Consider the following 23878-nt stretch of genomic DNA (forward strand, 5'->3'; position numbering starts at 1 on the left):
AAAATGGCCAATACCCCATAACAGCTTTTTGGTCAGCACACAGTTAAACTGTAACATCGCCCACTTGAGCCATAGGGAAACATGGACATTAACTGGCACATCAGTTTTCCTCTCAGCTATAACTGACAACAACTGATATTTTACTGACAGCAACTGATATATTTCAGATCTGACAAAATATTGTCAGAACTGGAAGGGGTCATTGTCAGAAGAAAATAGTGAGCTTCTGAGAGGAACTGATGGCAAGGTAACTATGTAATGTTCATTTGAAGTTACCTCATGTGTTTATTTTAAAATGTTTTACTCAGTACAGGTTCTCTTTAAAGCCAGCAAGCTGTACAGATTTACCCATTGGCTTTTATAGGCTTTCTTTTTTAATAAATGAAGAGCAACATAAAAAAAGTGCTGGGATGCATGGTGAACAGTAATAAACACCTTACATTTTCCTGGTGGTTACCTTATGCTGCTAGACTTAATCAGAATGGAGCTGGTAACTTACAGTAGATCAATACGTGAAGTGCCACAAACTCTTTATTTGTTTATTTGTGAAGGTTGGTATTGTTCAGGTGGTGGAACCCCATACTTCTGGGCTCTGCAATTCTGGAAAATGTCCCTACATGGAAAATAAGATTTTTAAAGTTAAAATACATTGCTTGACACCAGCGTTGTTCACCACTATAAAAGTGGAGAATGATGTGAAAAATCACAGCATCCAAGCTCATCACCTCTAGTTAGGACTTTAAACAAGGCATAAGGCAGAGGCCAAAAGGGGTGTGGCCAATAAAACAGCAAAATCAGGCAACCCCTTGCACACTCACATGCGAATGCTTTTATGCAAATCAATTATCCAGGAACCACTATTATACTTACAGCTAAATTAAAAGCTGCAGTCTTTTTTTAAAGAGAACCTGCACTGAGTAAAATTATTTAAATTAAACACATGAGGTTCCTCTCAGAAGCTCACCATTTTCTTCTGACAATTATCCCTTCCAGTTCTGACAATATTTTGTCAGATCTGAAATATATCAGTTGCTGTCAGTAAAATATCAGTTGCAGTCAGTTATAGCTGAGAGGAAAACTGATGTACCAGGTAATGTCCAGGTTTCCCTATGGCTCAAGTGGGTGATGTTAGTTGAACTGTGTGCTGACCAGAAAGCTGTTATGGGTAATGGCCATTTTCAAAATGGAGGACTGGAAAATCCCCTTGATCACAGTGGCCAAATGACGCAGAAGAGGAGAAAGAGATTGAGGAGTAGATTACACGGGAGGTAAGTATGACCTGTGTATGTTTATTTCACTTTTAATTTTCAGTTCAGGTTTTCTTTAACCTGCCTAGCGTTCTGGACGAGCTGAGGTCGTCCAAAGAAAACTTACTAGAAATGTTCTGGACGAGCTCAGCTCGTCCTGCACTTTCCCCTCTCACGCTGTGATCTGCAGCACTGCAGCAGCCTCTGCAGGCTGCTGCATGCTTCTCCCTAGGGAGAGAATGTGCTAGGGCGGGCGGGGGGATCCCCCTTCTGTGCGGCTGTATTTTGGGCTGGGGGATCCCCCTCTGCCAGCGGGGGGATCCCCCTTCTGTGCGGAGGTATTTTGGGCTGGGGTATCCCCCTCTGCCAGCGGGGGGATCCCCCTTCTGTGCGGAGGTATTTTGGGCTGGAGGATCCCCCTCTGCCAGCGGGGGGATCCCCCTTCTGTGCAGCGTGCGGGTGGCCTCTACCCCTCCCCCCATCCTAGCTCCCCCCCCCTTCCCTGTCTAAGCCCTTGGAGAAAATAGAACTACTCACCCAGGGGCCCTCTCCAGCGCAGCACTTCTTCCTCCATCGCAAAGTCCCGTCTCTTTACAGTTACATTACGAGACTTGGTGACGTCACCAAGTCTCGTAATGTAACTGTAAAGAGACGGGACTTCCGCGATGGAGGAAGAATTGCTGCGCTAGAGAGGGCCCCTGGGTGAGTAGTTCTATTTTCTCCAAAGGCTTAGACAGGGAAGGGGGGGGGCAGCGAGGATGGGGGGGAGTGGTAGAGGCCACCCGCACGCTGCACAGAAGGGGGATCCCCCCGCTGGCAGAGGGGGATCCCCCAGCCCAAAATACCTCCGCATAGAAGGGGGATCCCCCCGCCCGCAGAGGGGGATCCCCCAGCCCAAAAGTGAGGATCAAGGGGGGGGGGATCGGGAGGGAGGGGACACCTGGCACCCTATACTCCTGGCTACACCTGGCACCCTATACTCCTGGCTACACCTGGCACCCTATACTCCTGGCTACACCTGGCACCCTATATACCTGGCTACACACTTGGCTACCCATAACTGGCTACACTCCTGGCTACCCTGACATCTGGCTACCCTGACATCTGGCTACACTCCTGGCTACCCTGACATCTGGCTACCCTGACATCTGGCTACACTCCTGGCTACCCTGACATCTGGCTACACTCCTGGCTACCCTGACATCTGGCTACACTCCTGGCTACCCTGACATCTGGCTACACTCCTGGCTACCCTGACATCTGGCTACCCTGACATCTGGCTACCTTGACATCTGGCTACCCTGACATCTGGCTACATGTGGCTCCCTATACACCTGGCTTCACATCTGGGTCTTATACTTACCATTGGCGTGCTGATCCCTCGTTGCGTACCTCTGATTGCTTCCCCAGTGCCGTCTTCCATGTCCATGTACGGATTTTGCTTCTCCCTCAGCAGGGCCGGGCCGAGGCATAGGCTGGAGAGGCTCCAGCCTCAGGGCGCAGTGTAGGAGGGGGCGCATAATTCATTCAGCTGTCATTCCTAATTGTGTTTGAAGCAGAAAGAAATAAGAAAAGGAGATACATGGAAGTGACTACAAGCCAGATAACTAGAGATTAAGGTGTTGGGGGCCCTTTGGGTGGCTCTTAGTCTAATAGCAATCAGTGTGTGATGGCTGGGGTGGAGGAATGGAGGGGCGCACTTTGGTGTCTCAGCCTTGGGTGCTGGAGGACCTTGTCCCGGCTCTGTCCCTCAGCGATGACATGTCCCCCGCCGATCGACGTTGATGACACCAGGGTCACACAGCGTCATCAACATCTCACTGCAAACATTTTTTTTTCAGTTGAATTCAGTACAATAACCTGTATTGAATTCAATATTTAAAAAAAATTGATTGCAAAAAAAAAAAAAAAGGTTGCAAATTATTGGAAATTAATTGAACCACTTTTTGCACGGAAATCCTGGGGAATCAGAACGCCAGGGAGGCTACAGAAAAAAGACAAATAAAAAACACAATCTCTTGCATAGACACATTCATGGTATAGAGGCTCTCCAGAATTTGTATGTCTTACCATTTGCCATGTAACATGCATAGGTCAAGCATTCAGTGTATCAATCTATCTAAAGGTTAGGAGCTCATATCTATGCATCATGGCATTTGGAGATGTTTAAAACAGCAATCAGACTTACTGCTAAAAATAAGCTCAAGGCAGATATCAGTACTTTATATCTGGTGTAAACTAAAAGAAGTATTTTAAGGTCATGGAGCAGCCAATCTTCGCTTTTATAAATATGAAGGAAATAATGGTGAATTATAGCAACTGTTGCAAACAGACCCTAGAGTTTTAAATTGGATGTACTGAACATGTTATTGTACTTCTGCACTAACGTTATCTCACCAGTAATTGTTTATGGTTGCCAGGGATTCATTACAATAATGAATGGGGTGATAAAGATAATGGAAAAGCAGCATAATTTATTATGAAGCACATTTACTAATGCAGGATTTCCTTGAATTCTACTCATTCCAATGGGGAAAAACATGTACAAATTTAAGTGTTACTTAAAGCGGATCCGAGACGTAAAACTATAACAAGTAACTTGTCTATATATCTTATCTAGAGTTTAGATAGTTTGTACAGCAAACCTAGCTGCAAACAGCTTCAACAGTTTATGATTATTTATTCCTGTGATACAATGAGAGCAGCCATGTTCTGTTTGTCACATAATCACACGGGCAAGCTGCTCTGCATCTCCAGCCCTCAGCCTGTGAAAACTTCACTCCCCTTTCCTCCTCCCACCTCCCCTCTGCCTCCAAAATCTTTAGCTAGTAACACCTACTCCTGCCCAGACTGTGCTCCCATAAGCCCTTGCTACTAATGCTCAGAGTGCCAAGGCACTCTGGAGAAGCTGTGGGCGAGGCTTGTTTAGTTTATAAGGAATTAGAGTATTAAAACAAAACAAAAAAAGTATTTGGCTTGAGGAATACCCTATAAACTATATGAAAGGAACACAATTATGCAATGAGTAAAAGTTTATCTCAGATCCACTTTAAGGGAGATAAAAATAAGCTTCTTTTAATACCTTAAAGGACAACTGAACTGAGAGGTTTATGGAGGTTGCCATATTTACAGGTTCGCTGTAATTTTACCTGGACTTTACTATATAATATTTGCCTTAGGATTTTGATTAATAATTTTCTTTGGAATTTTTGCATTCTTGATAATTGGGCCTTTGCTATGAGTAATAGTTATGACTGTATTGGCATGCTATTGAGGGAAGATTATATCTGGGATGTATATACCTTTTTTTCTTTTTTTTGTCCTTTGAAAGGTGTGATGATCACCTTTTGGATATACATATACTCCCCTTATATTCCCTATTTTCTTCTAAGTTTTTGAAAATTGGCCATAGTAATGGCACAACTTGAACCTTCTTTGCTTTCAAGCAACATTATTCATTACAGTGAAGAGAATGAAGAAGAAGAAATGAGACATGCACATAATTTTCACTAAATGTTTGAGTAATCATAGAATTTCAGAAAAGATCATTTTCTAATTACATTTGGGTTAAGAGGTATATTTAGAGTAACTATATGGCTCATGCATTGTTTTCTGTTTTCAGCAGTAAGCAATTAGTAGCATGATAACATAACACAGAGCTATGATCATAGACATGTATGGTCAGCTCTATTCACTTAAATGACACGGTCTGCCCAGGTCTATCTGATTTACATGTGATCTGCCAGGCATTAGGATTTGTGACTCTCTCTGGCTTATCCTTTATAAACAAACTTGAATGTCAGGTTTCTTGTGTTTGTTAAACGCAACATGAATAATGTTTAATGTGTCACATAGCATTTATTTTGTTTAATGTTATAATTTGGTAACCTTTATTTAGAAAGTTACACCATAATCTACTGTATAGATGTACTTTATGATAAGGGAAACAAATCTGCATTCATTTTAAAGTGAACCCAAGATGAAAATAAACTGATGAGATAAACAATTGCGTCTATCTTCCTAGTTTTAAAAAACAACCTTTTTTTTTTTTTAGATATCCCATGGTTTTATTTTATGTTTAAACATTTACAAAGCAGATTTAATGTTTTATTTTCTCTGCTCAATGGCAGTTTATTAAGTGTCCAAGAGTGAAAATACATGAACTGTTGACCTTTTTTTATCTATCTCAGAAGTTGTTCTCTGCAAGAACAAGTTTTATGGCTCTAATTCCTTATCAGTGAGGGTTATGGTATACTCCGACAAGGGTCAGACAAGACAGACACTGTCTTGCACTTGCATGCTTGAAGTTTAACTCTTTCATACACAAAAAGAAACACAGCCTAGTTATTTGTGTGCTTAGCACTGTATATGCTACATGTCACCTTGCGTACATTTTAAAGCTCTCCTATTGTGATTATTAACGTCTACTTGATCCTCTATTAATCTTCTTGCCGGTTATCCCGAGCTCGGCTCGGGGTAACCTGCGCAGAAGGATTTCTCCGGCCCCGCTGGGCCGATTTTCAAAAATGTTTTTTTACTGCACGCAGCTAGCACTTTGCTAGCTGTGTGCATATTCCGATCGCCGCCGCTCGCCACCAATTCGTCGCTACCCGCCGTGCTGTGCTACCCCCCCCCCCTCCAGACCCCTTGCACAGCCTGGCCAATCAGTGCCAGGCAGGGCTGAGGGGTGGATTGGGATTCCCTCTGACGTCCCGACGTCCATGACGTTGGTGACGTCATCCCGCCCGGTCGCCATGGCGACCGGTGAAGCTCAGCAGGAAATCCCGTTCTGAACGGGATTTCCTGCTTACTCTGATCGCCGAAGGCGATCGGAGTGGGTAGGGGGATGCCGCTTGTCAGCGGCTATCATGTAGCGAGCCCTGGGCTCGCTACATGATTTAAAAAAAATAAAATTTAAAAGTGCTGCGCTGCCCCCTTGACGTCAGAATTGGAATGGCAAGGGGGTTAAAGACAAGTTATAGTGGGCTGGAAAATGACATTTGTGGTAAGTCTGACTGTTCTGTATCATTTAAGCTCTGGCGCATTGACCCGCACCGTTGAAGAAAATGGCCTCAAACGTTCCTGTGCTATGTACAAAAAGTACTCTGCCCCTTTCTTCAAGGGTCTCAGCCTTTCTTCAAAGCTCTTGCTTGCTGATGCAATAAAGTGAGTACAGCATACTATCTAAAATTATTGCAGACCAGTAGGACATCAAAAGGATGACAGAAGCATCTCAAAAGCATATATTATATGTTTAAGATACAGTGCTTTTGTCTTCTTTTACTATCCTTGATATACATCAACACCTACACAAAAAAATTCAAACAAATAGAAAGGCTGAATTCACTGCATTATTACCTATCCTTCCCCTCTGTGACAGTGCAGCCCCCTCCCTCCAAAGCTAAATGTCATATATTGCATTCAGCAATGCAGAAGTTGAAGTACGGTCATATGGGGTAAGAACTCACCGACACCCTTGACTTCCTTTAATATAGGGAGCGGGTTGCTCTAGAAAACAGATATCACATACTGATAAGTGAGATTGCATCTTTACTGGTTGAATTTTGGTTTTGAGTTCCAATCTTCTTCAAAGCTAAGGTGCGTGCCAATACTTGCTAAAACACTATAACCACTAAATGACAAAAAAAAAACATAGACTACTAAGTGAGGGAAACCTTTAGTTCTTCATAGCAGGTATAGGGAAACTGGAAATACATTTTACCACTGTGGGTATATACCCCGGCTGACACATCAATGTCACTTTGACCAATAAAGAATACAATGCTTAGCCAGCCACCAGTGTAAAAAAAAAAAGTATTTATTTGATCAAAGTTTCATCACATCCTGAGAGTCCGGTTGTGGCACCAACATTGATATACCCTCACCACAATCATGCCATTGGTATACCCTCACCACAATCATGCCATTGCTATGCCCTCACCACAATCATGCCATTGCTATGCCCTCACCACAATCATGCCATTGCTATGCCCTACCTGTATACATTTGAAAAAGGCGCCTGGAAAAAAGGGCACCTGGTGTAGCCCATATGCCAAGTTCGGCTACAAAGGGTGCCTGGTGTAGCACATATGCCAAATCCAGCTACAAAGGGCGCCTGGTGTAGGCGAAATGTCAAATTCAGCCACAAAGGATGCCCGGTGTAGCCTATATGCTAAATTCAGCTACAAAGGGCACCTGGTGTAGCCCATAGGCCAAATTCGGCTACAAAGGGTGCCTGGTGAAGCCCATATGCCAAATTCGACTCCAAAGGGTGCCTGGTGTAGCCGAAAAGCTGGTTTTAATTTATAAAAATTATGCTGTTATAGGCAAAATATGCTGGGCTATAAAAGGGCTCTGGATATAGCTGACAAAATTAATTACTATAACCTAACTTCTCCCTACTCTCACACAGAACCATTCCCTTGATGGTGCCTAACCCTAAGACCCCCTGGTGGTGCCTAACCCTAACCTCCCTGGTGGTGCCTAACCCTAACCCCTCCCTGGTGGTGCATAACCCTGAGCCCCCTGGTGGTGTCTAACCCCACCCCCCCCGGTGGTGCCTAACCATAAGACCCCCAGCCCCCGGTGATTACTATGACCTAACTTCTCCCTACTCTCACACAGAACCCTACCCTGGTGGTACCTAACCCTCCTTGGTTGTGCCTAACCCCCACTTGCTGGTGCCTAACCCTAAGACCTCGTCTGGTGTAGTGTTGGGCGAACACCTAGATGTTCGAGTTCGAGAACGTTCGCCGAACATCGCCGCGATATTCGGGTGTTCGCACCGAACTCCGAACATAATGGAAGTCAATGGGGACCCGAACTTTCGTGCTTTGTAAAGCTTCCTTACATGCTACATACCCCAAATTTACAGGGTATGTGCACCTTGGGAGTGGGTACAAGAGGAAAAAAAATTAGCAAAAAGAGCTTATAGTTTTTGAGAAAATCGATTTTAAAGTTTCAAAGGGAAAACTGCCTTTTAAATGCGGGAAATGTCTGTTTTCTTTGCACAGGTAACATGCATTTTGTCGCCATGCAGTCATAAATGTAATAAAGATGAGAGGTTCCAGGAAAAGGGACCGGCAACGCTAACCCAGCAGCAGCACACAGGATGGAAGAGGAGGCGCAGGAGGAGAAGGCCACGCTTTCAGGCGCAACTCAGGCCTTGCATGAGGACAAAAAAATGCGTGCGCAAAGCAATGCAATGAGTAGTTTTCAGGACACAATGGGCTATTCGGAGGAGCTATTCCCACCCCCACAATCTTCTACCTGTGAAAGGTCAATGGAACAGCCACAAATGTTGTGCCCGGATTCACAACCTTTTTCTGTGCACTGAAATTTTTTTTTTTTTTTGCACTGAAATGCAAGGCGAGGCCGAGGATGAACATGACGTCAACAACTCAACATGACGCAAAATGGGGGCGGAACAGAAAGCTGCTTCCTTTAATGTTTTGAAGGCCTTAATTGCCTCCGGTGGCCAGTTAGATGCATCATTCATCACACCCAAATCCCAGAGCAATATGTGTAGGAATTTGAATCGCAGGAGGTGTACCGAGATCATCTAGACAAGTGACCAAGTGACCAAGTGACAAAGTGAAAAGTGACAAAGTGACCAGTGACAAAGTGACAAAATGACAAAGTGACAAAGTGACTGACAAAGTGACCACAGTGACTGACAAAGTGACAAAATGCCAAAGTGACCAAGTGACCAAGTGACAAAATGACAAAGTGACAAAGTGACTGACAAAGTGACCACAGTGACTGACAAAGTGACAAAATGACAAAGTGACCAGTGACAAAGTGACAAAGTGACAAAATGACAAAGTGACAAAGTGACCAGTGACAAAGAGACAAGTGAGAGGTTGTTCTGGAGAGCTCTACTCCACTGCAAACAGTCACATATGAGGAGAGGTCTCTTCGGGACTGCTGATCCTCCTCAGCTTGCTCGAAGCCTTGAGGGTTCCTGAAGATCCTCTGCTTGGAGTTCGCCGGGGTTCAGCTTGGTGTCGGGGTCGGCAGCCTCCTCCTCACTCCAACGTGGCAGATCTTCTGTTGAAGGGAAAAAAAACACATTTTTTAAAGTCCAGTACCGCTTCTGAAGAACTCACCAAGAGATGCAGGAGCGCTTCAATGTAGCGCACCATCGCTCGCTGGGTGATGTCCCTCCCTACGCGCTGGAATTCTACGCTGCACATGCTAGCACGCTGTTGCGCAGTGCCGAGGCGCATTCCAGCAGCTAGCTAGTAGCTACCAAGCTTCTGTGGATCTGATTGGGCCACCATGTTGGACCTCTGCCAAGTCCTCCAAAATTTTGAGCAATCCACGTTGCTTGTGACTGAGCAGTGAAAACTCTACAGTCAGCATTACAATACCACTGCTGTGTTTACTGAAGAAATCAATGTTGAAGATGGAAACCGCTGGCATGATGCAAGTGGGGGAATCTGAAGATGAAAACGATCAGCGTGATGATACCAACATCAGGCAATCTGCCTCAGGAAACGCTGGTCCCAGCTATGACAAAGAACAGGACGAGGAACAGCTGGAGTTGGAGCAGGAATTGGATGCCCCCACTGCCGAGGGACAGAGCGGTGCACGTTGGACTTCCACAATTTAGCGGGAATGGACAGCAGAAGAGGAAGAAAGTGATGCTGGTGACGAATATGGTGCATCACAACAATCACAACGCTCACAAGAACATGAAGACAGAGGAGTCTGGCAGGACTCTCTGGCACACATGGCTCAATTCATGCTAGACTGCATTGAACGCGGCCCGCGCATTATTCACTAATCATTATTATTCATTATTCTGGACAACACCAATTACTGGGTTTATACCCAGTTTATACAAACACAATGTTAAAAAACTGATTGAAGAAAGTGTCAGACAGGTCAAAAATGGAACAATTCCAGCAGGCCCTTGAGGATGGAGACTTTAGAGAGGAGATTGACATCCTCCTCCTTCTCTAGCCAGTTGTACGCCGACAGACTGACTTCAGCAAACCCAGGAGGACCAGGAGGGCAGCAAAGAACACAAGCTGCTGCTAGTGCCCAAAAGGGAATGGTATTGGCAGTGTCCTTGGAGTGGGAACATTTTCTGACACCCATGCAGCAGCACACAGAACAGCAATCGGGCAGTTCCACGTCCTCCAACACCGATCGCCTGGAGAAGATGGTCAAGGACTACATGTCAGATGGCGTAGCTGTGTTGAACAATCCATCTGCAGACAGACGGTGAGTGTGACAGCACAGAAGGACCATGGCAACTCACTCATAGTACCACAGTTTGATAGTGCTGCCCAAAAAATTATATGGATCCGTGGACCCGGGCAGTACTGGGAACGCAGATTTTAGTACCTAAACACACGATACAACATGTTTTCCGGGGTCGGACTCTGAGGCACATACAGATGGTCCCGATCATCATCCTCATCATACAACTCTTCTCCTGAGTCTGACCCACCCACCACCTCTGCCACCCCAACATCCCCAGACACAGACCCCTCATCGTCCTCAACATTAACTTGGGATGCTGGCCTGAGCCTGACCTCCTCCTCCACATCAGGCCCCATCATCTCCTCAATGGCAGCCCTCAATAATCGCTCTGGCACCGGACCGATGGACACAACGTTCTCCTCCGGGGAGGGCTGCTGCTGACCACTGGCTGCTGGGGTGGATGTTATAGGTAGCTTGCGTGGGGCGTTGGCTGTTGCTGTTGTTGGGAGTGCTGCTCACAGCGGAGGTCTCTGAGGAACTCATGGTGAGCTCATATAGTTTTTGACGGTGAGTGGAGTATTACTGATCCCAGCAATATACACACTGACTGGCAGAGTACGCAATGCTATATAGTGGTTGACGGTGAGTGAAGTACTACAGATCCCAGTAATATATATACACTGATTGGCAGCGTACACAATGCTTTATATAGTAATGGAGTGACTGAGCGTTGGTGTACTACAGATCCCGGTAATATATATACACTGATTGGCAGCGTACACAATGCTTTATATAGTAATGGAGTGACTGAGCGTTGGTGCACTACAGATCCCAGTAATATATATACACTGATTGGCAGCGTACACAATGCTTTATATAGTAATGGAGTGACTGAGCGTTGGTGCACTACAGATCCCAGCTATATATACACTGATTGGCAGCATACACAATGCTTTATATAGTAATGGAGTGACTAAGCGTTGGTGCACTACAGATCCCAGTAATATATATACACTGATTGGCAGCGTACACAATGCTTTATATAGTAATGGAGTGACTGAGCGTTGGTGCACTACAGATCCCAGTAATATATATACACTGATTGGCAGCGTACACAATGCTTTATATAGTAATGGAGTGACTGAGCGTTGGTGCACTACAGATCCCAGTAATATATATACACTGATTGGCAGCGTACACAATGCTTTATATAGTAATGGAGTGACTGAGCGTTGGTGCACTACAGATCCCAGTAATATATATACACTGATTGGCAGCGTACACAATGCTTTATATAGTAATGGAGTGACTGAGCGTTGGTGCACTACAGATCCCAGTAATATATATACACTGATTGGCAGCGTACACAATGCTTTATATAGTAATGGAGTGACTGAGCGTTGGTGCACTACAGATCCCAGCTATATATACACTGATTGGCAGCGTACACAATGCTTTATATAGTAATGGAGTGACTAAGCGTTGGTGCACTACAGATCCCAGTAATATATATACACTGATTGGCAGCGTACACAATGCTTTATATAGTAATGGAGTGACTGAGCGTTGGTGCACTACAGATCCCAGTAATATATATACACTGATTGGCAGCGTACACAATGCTTTATATAGTAATGGAGTGACTGAGCGTTGGTGCACTACAGATCCCAGCTATATATACACTGATTGGCAGAGTACAGAATGCTAAATAGCAATGGGGTGACTGAGCGTTGGTGTACTACAGATCCCAGCTATATATACACTGATTGGCAGAGTACAGAATGCTAAATAGTAATGGGGTGACTGAGCGCCGGTGTACTACTGAACGCAGCAGCACACACACTGACTGGGGGGGCCCTGGCTAGCCTGGCTGGAGAGCGAGAGAGACTCTATCTAACCTGCCTGCCTACCCAAAGCTAATCCCACAGACAAATGACGGGGAAATGACGCGGATCGGGTATTTATTTACCCGACCCACGTGACCCGTTCGGCCAATCAGAGCGTGTTCGGGCCGAACCACGTGACCCGTTCGGCCAATCACAGCGCTAGCCAAATGTTCGGGGGACCGTTCGGCCATGCGCTCGCAGTTCGGCCACATGGCCGAACTGTTTGGCCGAACACCATTGGGTGTTCGGTCGAACTCGAACATCACCCGAACAGGGTGATGTTCATCAGAACCCGAACAGTGGCGAACACTGTTCGCCCAACACTAGTCTGGTGGTGCCTAACCCTAAGACCCCCCTGCTGGTGCCTAACCCTAAGACACCCCCCTGGTGATTGCTATGACCTAACTTCTCCCTACTTTCAAACAGAACCCTCCCCTGGTGATGCCTTACCCTAAGACCCCCTAGTGGTGCCTAACCCCCGATTCAAAAACCTCAGCTATAAAAGGGCACCCTTTTGAAGCAGAATCAAAAACCTTTTTCGCCGAAATCCTTGTAGCCAACTCAAAAATATGGGCTACAAAGGGGCAGCCTTTGTGCAGCAGAATCAAAAACCTTGTAGCCGAAAACCTTGTAGCCAACTCAAAAATATGGGCTACAAAGGGGCGCCCTTTTGTAGCAGAATCAAAAACCTTGTAGCCAAAAACCTAGCAGCCAACTCAAAAATATGGGCTACAAAGGGGAGCCCTTTTGTAGCAGAATAAAAAAACCTTGTAGCTGAATCAAAAATATGGGCTACAAAGGTGCACCCTTTTGTAGTCGAATCAAAAACATTGTAGCCGAATGAAAAATATGGGCTACAAAGGGGTGCCCTTTTGTAGCCGATTTGAAAACCTTGTAGCCAAAAAAAAACGCAGGCGCCCTTTTCACCACCTTGTAGCCCATCTTTGCAGAAATTGAAAACCAAAAAGAGAGCGGACAAGCACCATCACTGATAATATTTGTACAAGGCTAAATACTATAAAGGAGTAAACCACCGTTGTGTGCAGAAAGGCCAAAATGTTGCAGCAAACTAACATAAAGAAAAGATAATGGCCCTACACAAACCGCACCACAAGGTATGAAAGTACAAAAAATAGCCTTTATTAAACCATACCAACAGAAAAACCAATTAAAAACAATCACACAATATGAATAATGCCCTCAATATGCACTGTAAGTGTTATGGTGTAGAATATAAACACCTGATATATAATTGTAGCACAGCTGTATACCGGTAACCAAGTGGAAGTGACAGGGTGGAAAAAGAAAATCTAAAGGTGAAGTCTGGCACCCTGTATGATCAAGGTGCGCCAGGAGTGACAGTGATGCTCCATTAGTGACAGCCAGGCAATGTGGAAAAATAGCAGCAAGGTTAGGGGCCGGTGAAGGTCAAGGTGAGGAGAAGACTGAGCACAGAACACCGTGCGTGAGTGAAGAGCTTACCGGACAACAGCGGAGCAGAGGGACAGACATGCGGAGGCCTCTATCTTCCCATCCAAATTGCAAAAAGTAGACCCCAATGCCACTGGCCTGTGTAATAGGCGCAGGCGTAGACTTTATTCATGTGGTCTGGCAATTTCCATTGGTACAGTTTTACTGGTCCCTGGTTCAGGCTGAGCTCCAAAAAATATTTGAAATCTCTGTTCCTTTAACCCCTGCAGCCCTATTGCATGGCCATCTGGATGATGAAGCTCTTACCTCAGGTCGATAGGGACCTACAGTATGTCCAGAAAATAATTATTTTAAAATGGAACCAAAACACACCCCCTCTGAAAAGAGACTGGGCATCCTATGCCCACAGGAACCTAGTTTGGGTGAAATGTAAATAAGAAGCGTAAGTGTAAATAATTCAAGAAGGTGTTGGGGAGTTGGATCTCATTCTACAAACTAAAACTACGCGATTAGCTTGTAACACTGTTGTTATAGTAGCATACTTATAGTAGCGATCTCTGGAGGGGGCTAGGGTTGCAACTGGACCAGGATCAACAGTATTTCTGTGGCAGTGTGTTTATGCTAGTTTGTCTGTATTTTTATATGGAGTGTGAATAATGTTGTGCTGCTTAAATTTTAAAAAATATTCTTCCAAACTAATGTTTGTAATTTTATCACATACAGCTAAGCACAGTAGCAGGGGACAGTACAGAGAAGCTGACAGATCTGTAGACAGTATCATAGCAGTGTCCGTTGTACATTTCATTAATTTTTATTTCTCTTTGAGGGACAAACGGGTAGATGCACTAAATTTATCTAGAGTCTTTAAAGTTGCATTATCTCTGTCTCTCTATTTTTTTATTTTTTTTTTAAGGATTTTGGCTGACTTAAGCCTGTCTCATAACTTTATAATGATTAACAGCCATGAGAAAGGTATAACATTAATTTAGTTTCTAATTATGGGCATCAATTTATCAATTTGCTCAAATCACTCATATATAATCTAATTCAGTATGATTATATGATTCATGGCAGATTTTCAGTTGTGTGTCATGCCTGTTTTAGGGACTAAGGTCTGTCTACAGCAGCCATTCACTAATAGCTTGGATCTGTTTGTTCTCTTGTTTCCAATGTAAACAAAGACAAAAAAAAGAAAGCTTGACCGAATTTTCCCCACTCATGGGCTATGTCAGCCCTGCCCCCAGTTATAGCAGTTTCTAACAAGCAAAAAGAATCCCTCCAAATGTGTGTAGTAGTTACTAGCAGCATAACCTCCCCCTTCTTACAAGGCATGGTGCCCTTTGCTTGTGATTGAGTGGGGTGCCAGTAATGAACAGTGGGTCTTTTGGTGTTATCCAACCATCCTGACTGAAACAGCTAAAAAAAGCACTATGAAAATGGCTGCCAGCCGCCGCTATGGAAACTGAGGAGTATTAGTTGCCCGCTGGGGAGAGGGTTATTAGTTGCCGACCAGGGAAGGTTATTAATTGCCCACCAGGGGAGGGTTCTGTGTGAGAGTAGGGAGAGGTTAGATTATAGTGAAATATCGGCAAACATTACTGATATTTAACTATATTAATTACGGTAAGTAGTAGAATATCTGTAAATTTACCAATATTCTACTGCCGCTATTGTATGTGCCTTTAACCATATTGTTTTTAATGGTTTACGCTGTGCCCAGTGTGCAGTGTTTTCAAATGTATGCATCCCAATATTGTAACAAACAATCCAATCCCAGTTAATGTGTATTGGAGTCTTCCCAAGGCACCATACACATGTGCCAAAGTGTAAACATTTGTCCATCCTCTTCAAGCTTTTCCCCTCAACTACTGTAATGTGTCCACCAATATTTATAGAGTAGGAAGGGTCATGCAGTGATGGGATGTGCCTGGTCTACATCACCCATGGCTGGAAATTCAAGAAACCTCCTTGGGCTGTGTGCAGGTTTGAAGTTAGTGTTTAAGCTAGGCATAAAAGACAGCTTAAATGCTGTCATGAATAATTTTGTAATACTCAATAAGATCATTTATGTATGATTTGTGTATATATACTCATTTATGTGGATAGTTAAGTGCTAAATCACTTTAAGATTTTTTTCATACCAGGTGGGGTTATATTGATTTTTATTGTTTTTGTGGGGTAGAGCATGGTATTAGATAAGCCTAGTTTCTATAAAGCATGATTTGTTAGGAGACGTTTACAGTTCTGCTACAAACACACTAAGGCTTGTGTCCACAGCTACATTTAAAACACTAACGAACTGTCATTGTGTTGTGATGTTGCATATAAAATAAATTATATTCTGGTGTGATTTGAAACTGCAAAAACATATCAACCAAAGTATGAACACTGCATTCATAGACTGGGGTTGTCAAATGCTCCTAGCTACGGTAATATGATGGAGGAGGTGTGTGGCCTGGAACAGCGCACGCGCAATGGCCCACAACCCAACTAGACCGTGGACTTTACATCTGCACAATGTAGGGACTGGTAGAACATCGAGGGAGTAGACACATGGGCTGGAGAGAGCCCCAGGTAAGTAAAAATCCTTTAGGTTAGGTGCACACATTGCAGAAACAGTTCTAAAAAATGCTGCGTTTTTGCCAATAATAGAAGTCTATGGGCCGCAGGAAAAAATGCATATCAAAAACGCATTTTTTTTAATTCTTTATAAAGACATTCACTGAAAAAGATTTATACAAATATGCTAGCCAGCCTCCCTCCTCGCTACACACTTTTTTGGCAGTGGGGCGGAGCAACTGCCATTCCCTAAGTGCTTTTAAAAATAAAGAAAACCCTGAGAATCCCCCATGAAGAGATGGACTAACCCAAAACCTGTCGGTAATGTCAGATTTCTACTACCTACTTTAAGTGACAGCAACATAGGAGAAAAGTAATTTATGGCTCATTTTACTCTGGAAGAAACATACTTCTTATTTGTGTATGTTTACATGTATTTTTACATTTTTAAGAATTTTGCGACAGAGGTCCTTTAACCCCCTTGCCGGTGCAATTCCCGCGGCAAGGAGGCAGCGCAGCACCTTTTTATTTATTTATTTATTTCGGAGTGGGTGGCGGCATCCCCCAACCCACTCCGATCGCCTCCGGTGATCAGAGTAAGCAGGAAATCCTGTTCAGAACGGGATTTCCTGCTGGCCTTACCCGGTCGCCATGGCGACAGGGCGGGATGACGTCACCGACGTCATGGACGTCGGGACATCAGAGGGAATCCCGGTCCATCCCTCAGCGCTGCCTGGCACTGATTGGCCAGGCTGCGCAGGGGTCTGGGGGGGCTCGGCGCGGTGGGTAGCGGCGAATCGGTGGGTAGCGGTGGCGATCGCGTACCACACGCAGCTAGCAAAGTGCTAGCTGCGTGTAGGAAAATTTTTTGGGAAAATCGGCCCAGCGGGGCCCGAGAAATCCTCCTACGCAGGTTACCCCGAGTTGAGCTCGGGAGAACCGGCAAGGAGGTTAAGTATAGTTGAGAGGTGTGTGTGTTGTGTGTGTGGAGGTGTGTAAGTGGACACAGAGACTTTTCTAGAAAACAGTGATCAGTGTTCTTACATTTATGTCTATAAACGTATGACCTTTTATTTTATATATATTTTTACAATGTATTTCAACACTTTGAATAAAGTAGTGTTAAATGAAACTGCCGCACAGGAGATTTATATGTTTATATTTCCCCATCATTTCCTAACTTGACTAATCTAGTACCTTTCCCACCTTTGCTCTTCCTGCATCCAGTTACAAATTTGTTTTTAAATAAAACCAATAGCATGCACTTGGACTTGTTTTTCAGTTATATAAGATTAAATAGAACAATGTATTCAGCTTTTGTAACTATGTGAGCTCTGACGTTATGACATTTTATGCCATCAATGCATATGTTATTAGATGAAAAAAATGATACTTATCTTTTCATTTTACACAACTAGAAAGCCTGTGTTATATAAATGTTACATCATTTGAATTGTCTGTTCAAGCGTTTGCATCAGCTTGACGTGTCCTATGAAAATACACCTCTGAATAAAAAGATGGAGAACAGAAAAAAAAAAAAAACAGATTGGAAGCTGGGATGTAAAGACATTAATCTTTTGTTCTGTGTGTAAATTTCAGGGTTGTTTAATAAAAGGCCTTTATGTGCGTCACAACTACCGTACTGCTATGTTATTTACTGATATCAGAATATAAAGTGGATGCAGCCACTTCACTTGTGGCACAAATAAGGGGAAATTTGGTGGTCTAGGCCTCTAAAGATCCCAATTCTTTTCTCCAGGCCAACTCTGCTCTTGGCAAATTCCTCCCAGTGGCCACTGAGTACACCTGATGAACAGCATAACAATTACCATCAGCTGCTTAAAGGATACCCGATGTGACATGTGACATAATGAAATAGACATGGGTATATACAATGCCTAGCACACAAATAACTATGCTGTGTTCCTTTTTTTCTTTTTCTGCCTGAAATAGTTAAAGATCAGGTATGTAAGTGGCTGACTAAGTCCTGACTCAGACAGGAAGTGACTACAGTGTGACCCTCACTTATAAGAAATTCCCATTTTTTATCTCTTTCTTGCTCTCAGAAGCCATTTCCTGCTAGGAAAGTGTTTTATAGTTGGAATTTCTTATCAGTGAGGGTCACACTGTAGTCACTTCCTGTCTGAGTCAGGACTGAGTCAGCCACTTACATACCTGATATTTAACTCTTTCAGACAGAGAAAGAAAAAAAGGAACACAGCATAGTTATTTGTGTGCTAGGCACTGTACATACACATGTCTATCTCATCATGTCACGTGTCACTTCGGGTATCCTTTAACCTGTGACCAGGCAATTTTTGGTAAAATTGGCCACTGCAGCTTTAAGGCCAAGCTGCAGGACCGCACAACACAGCACAGAAGTGATCCCCCCCTTTTCTCCCCACCAACAGAGCTCTCTGTTGGTGGGGTCTGATCGCTCCCCCCATGTTTATTTTTTTAATAATAAATATTATTGTTCCTGCTTTTTTTTTAAAAAAAACCTGTGTCTTTAAAATCCTTCCCTCCCTCCCTCCCCACAGCCGGCCAATTACGGCGATCAGCTGTCATAGGTTTCTGCCTATGAGAGCCGATCGCTCTCTTGTCCCCCAGGGGGACAGCCGTGTCACACGGCTGTCCCCAGTGCAGCGCTGCTGCTGATCGCAGCGCTGCACAGTGCAAATAGACGGCAATCACGCCGTCTAACAGTCTCCCGAGTGGCAATAGCCGCTCGGAGACTGAAGAGGGGACGGAGCTCCACCCTCCGAGCATGAGATGCGCGCGCAGCATGCGCGCGATCTCATGCAAATTACAGCCCCAGGACTTTATGCCAATTGGCGTTAGGCGGTCCTGGGGCTGCCGCCGCGGCCACGCCCATCTGCGTGGCGCGGTCGGAAACAGGTTAATGGGCAGCTTTCATCACTTCCACAGATTAAGGGACGGTAATAAAGGACAACTGAAGTGAGATGAGCTTTCCAATTGTGTCATTCGAGCAAAACATTCCATTTAGGCTTGTTCACACTAGCTGGCTTTTTATGGGCCAGTTCACATTGATCCATTCTGTTTTTGATTGCAGAATAGTCCTGCTGCATGCATTTTCCCAGACATTAGATTGCATTGCCATTCATTTGAAGACCAGAAGTGGGCACTGCAATGAACCCTGCAACAGAGACATGAGCATTGGATTAAAGGATACCAGATGTAAAAAAAAAACTAATATGCAGTAGGTAGGGGCGTAAGAGCTAATACTTACCGCTTCTTCCGTTCAGCTCAGTCAGCCGCCGTTCTCCTGTAATCCTTCCCAGTTTTCCAGGCTGCTACGTCATTATGCATGGCCAAGGGGAAGCAGAAAGGACATACTGCAGTGCACATGCGCGGGGCAATGTATCTGGAATACAAGTCAGGAGAGTCGTCTGACCTGCGGTGACTTGCAGAGAGGACCAGGAAGGATTAAAGGAGAACAGTGGCTGACTGAGCAGAATGGAAGGTTCGGTAAGTATTAGCTCTTTCTCCCCTGCCCACTACATATTAGATTTTTTTAGACATCTGGCATCCTTTAACTACTTAAGGACCGCCTCACGCCAATGGGTATGACCGCGGCGGCACCCTAAGGACTGCCTAATGCCAATTGCTAGCCGCCGATCTTTGCAAGCAGGCTGCTTGTAAACGTAAGGGGAAAGAAATCCCCTTTGTTTACAAGCGTACAGTGCTGTACGAGATCGGTGATCCCCAGCCTCTGATTGGCTGGGGAGTGCCGTCCTCTCATAGGCTGATGCCTATGAGAGGCGGAACAGGATGGATCGCCGTCCTTTTCCAATTCTAGTGCATGGAGAGGAGGAGGGAAGGGGAGGGAGGGGGACGGGGAGAGAGAGAGCCTCACTGAGGCTGCAGTAAAAAAATAAATAAACAAAGCCTGCAGCAATCGGACCCCTCCAGCGGCATGTCCCCTTAGGGAATAAAAAAGGAAGGGAGTCTGATCGCTGGGCTCCCAAGCTGGGCTGTGCAGGAGGCTGAAAAGCCTGCACAGCCCAGTACTGCATTAAATGGCCTGGTCTTTGGGGTGGGCATCAAGTGGTTAAAGGGACCCAAGAAGCTTTTTTTTTGCTATTATTCCTGGTTTCTAGTAGCTGTAGGAGATGGCATTCTCCCCTCCCCTTCCCTCTGCCCTTATCCAGAGGGAAGGTGTGAAGGTGTAACTATAAACTGTTTGAAGCACAGTGTCCTATCCCCTCCTCCCCTTAGAAAAGCTTTTGCTTGCTTATTGCTACTGCTAATTACAGCAGTCCTTATCTGCCTGCTATTTCTGGGGACAGTAGGCCAGGGAGGTAGGGTAATAAAAGTCTCTAACAAACATTTAAATGAAAAAAGAAGAGCTAGTATTAAGATGCTGCTCAAACCCCTTTGACATGTTGTGAATCAAGCCTTTACATTTAGGGCTGGTTCAGACGGATGCTTGCAGAGCGTTTACAACCAGCGTTCAGGGCTTGGTGTTAAACGCTCCTATTCAAGTGAATGGGAGCGTTTGTACCAAGCTTTCAAGCGCGTTTACACGAACGCGGCGTTTGGGTCCCGATTTTCCACTGGCGTTCAAGGAGCCCCTGGAAGCTACATGTAGCTTCCAGGGGCGGTTAACCGCGACGGCTAATGTCCCCCTAGGGGAAGAAAAAACGCGACTGCATCCAAACGCAACACGAACGCTGCTGAAAGCCCACGAATGCGACGCCAACAAATGCAACGCCTCCAAACGTCCATCTGAACCAGCCCTTAAGCAGGTTTGACAGGTCAATGGGAGGAACCCCCCCCCAAAAAAAAACCCCACCCCCCCCCCCCCCCCCCCCCAAAAAAAAACAAAAAAACCTAATTTGTTAACTAAGCTAAATGTTAATTAGATTTTTCTGTTATCTTGTATTATTTAGTATTTTTTGTTACTTTTTGTTTCCTAAAAGGGAAAAGGTGAAAAACAGAATGGAAAAAACAAGGAATGAGGCAGGGAAATGTGCTCCCTGTTTGGCAAATGTCACTGCCACCCATCAGATCCGACCCTAACCTGCCCCTTGCGGGCACCTGATCACCCGCCCACACCCTCAGATCGCCCGCAGACCCGCCCTCAGATCACCTCCCAAGTGCATTGTTTGCATCTGTTCTCTCCTCTAACCACCCATCTGTTCTCTACTCTAATCACCCACTGATCACCCATCAATCACCCCCTGTCACCACCTGTCACTACTACCCATCAGATCAGACCCTAATCTGCCCCTTGCGGGCACCCAATCACACGCCCACACCCTCAGATCGCCCTCAGACCCCCCTAATCACATCCCCAGTGCATTGATTGCATCTATTCTCCCCTCTAAGCACACCCTGATCACCTATCAATTACCCATCAAACACCCCCTGTCACCACCTGTCACTGCTACCCATCATACCCATCAGACCCTCATTTGCCCCTTGCGGGCACCCAATCCCCCGACCACACCCTCAGATCGCCCTCAGACCCCCCCTAATCTCAGACACCCCCTAGTACACCTACCCATCAGATCAGGCCCTAATTTGCCCCGTGTGGGCTCCTGATCACTTGGCCAAACCTTCAGATCCCCCTCAGACCCCCTTCCGATCACCTCCCCAGTGCATTGATTGCATCTAGTCTCCCCTCTAATCACCCCCTGAGACACCCATTAATCACCTCCTGTCGCCACCTGTCACCCCCCTAGCACTCCTACCCATCAGATCAGGCCCTAATCTGCCCCCTGCGGGCTTCTGATCACCCAGCCAAACCCTCACCCACCCCACCGCAGTGACAGAATTTTTCTTTTTCTGATCACTGCAAAAAACACTGTACAATAACTGTGGCGCTGTAAATATCAGTTTTGATTTTTTTTTTTTAATCAAGCCTCAGTGACCACAGCTTTCTACTTCACAAGTACTCCCTTTTGCTAGGTAGGTGCGCTTTTTCCTGGATAGTCTCAGAGGAATACCCCCTAAATTTAGAAGTCCACCATGGCAAAAAAGGGGTATTCCGCTGAAGAAGCCACCGAGATTCTGGCCCAGTGGGGTGAGTGTGATTGGGAAGCCTCATCCGACGAATCATCCGGGTCAGAATACGAACCGGTGATCAGCAGTGGCTCTCTGACCGATAGCAATGACGAGGTTTAGGTCCTGGCTAGAGCTTGACGTACCACACCCAATGTCACTGGACCGCAGGATCAGACTCAAGGGCAGAAGAGTGGTGCTAGCGCTGATCCGAGTTTTCTTGGTGAGGCATGCACCAGCAGCGTAGCATCTCCTGGACCTAGCACCAGTACTACCGTAGACCCTGGTGAAGTGGCGAGCACCAGCATGTTAGTAGAAACTGGTTCGGTGGCACGTGCATTAAGACCCGAGTCGCAGCCACTAGCAAAATGGGACCGTACTCTTCCAAAGGTGCTGGCAAATCCCAAATTGGCAATCCCCTGGTTCCGCCGCACCCTTACTGCCCCCTTTCACCGCCCAGTCTAGAGTCCAGGTGGAGACAGATAATCTATGATTGGCCCTAGACTTTTAGACTGGGGAAATTAACTTTTTGCACCATAGTTTGTAAACGCTATAACGTTTTACCCAAACCAAAAAAAATCCAATAAGTGTCTATTTATTGATCAAAGACATGTAGCATAATACATTTAGACAAAAATGTATATATAAATTTTACTTTATTTGAAAAATGTCAGCACAGAAAGTTAAAAAAATAATTTTTGGGACAAAATTCATGTCTTTTTGATGAATATAATAAAAACTAAAAATCACAGCAGCAATCAAATAGCACAAAAGAAAGCTGTATTAGCGAAAAGAAAAGGAGGTAAAATTCATTTAGATAGTAGGTTGTATGACCGAGCAATAAACCTTTAAAGCTGCAGTGGTCTGAATGGAAAAAAAGTGTCTGGTCCTTAAAGAGAACCTGTACTGAGTAAAAATATTTAAATAAACACATGAGGTAACTTCAAATGAACATTGCATAGTTACCTTGCCATTGGTTCCTCTCAGAAGCGCACCATTTTCTGCTGACAATAATCCCTTCCAGTTCTGACAATATTTTGTCAGATCTGAAATATATCAGTTGCTGTCAGTAAAATATCAGTTGCTGTCAGTTATAGCTGAGAGGAAAACTGATGTACCAGGTAATGTCCATGTTTTCCTATGGCTCAAGTGGGCGATGTTACAAGTGTGCTGACCAGAAAGCTGTTATGGGTAATGGCCATTTTCAAAATGGAGGACGGAGAATTCCCTTGATCACAGTAAACAAACAGGACACAGGACAGGAGAAAGACACTGAGGAGCAGACTACATAGAAGTTAAGTATGACTTGTGTATGCTTTTTTTGACTTTTAAGTTTCAGTTCAGGTTTTCTTTAAGGGGTTTTAGGACTGCTGTCCTTAAGTGGTTAAGATTTGGATAATTATATTTTTTATAAAAAAAATAAAATAAAAACTCTCTTCCTCAGATGGGATATTTTTAGCGTCTGACACAAAGATCAATGAGCTTAAAGTACAATATACATTTGATCTTAACCAA

At 44.8% G+C, this 23878-nt stretch overlaps 1 long non-coding RNA gene across 1 annotated transcript; it reads right to left on the reverse strand.

The window, feature by feature from the left end:
* Positions 1 to 550: 550 nt before the first annotated feature.
* Positions 551 to 23382, reverse strand: LOC137551984 (uncharacterized). The gene is made up of 3 exons (XR_011027087.1): positions 23330 to 23382; positions 2611 to 2787; positions 551 to 613 (listed from the first exon to the last, which is right to left on the reverse strand). It is a non-coding gene; the product is annotated as an uncharacterized lncRNA (long non-coding RNA).
* Between the last annotated feature and the right edge of the window lie 496 nt (positions 23383 to 23878).

The sequence above is a fragment of the Hyperolius riggenbachi genome, chromosome 1 (assembly GCF_040937935.1).
Source record: "Hyperolius riggenbachi isolate aHypRig1 chromosome 1, aHypRig1.pri, whole genome shotgun sequence".
Lineage (NCBI taxonomy): Eukaryota > Metazoa > Chordata > Amphibia > Anura > Hyperoliidae > Hyperolius > Hyperolius riggenbachi.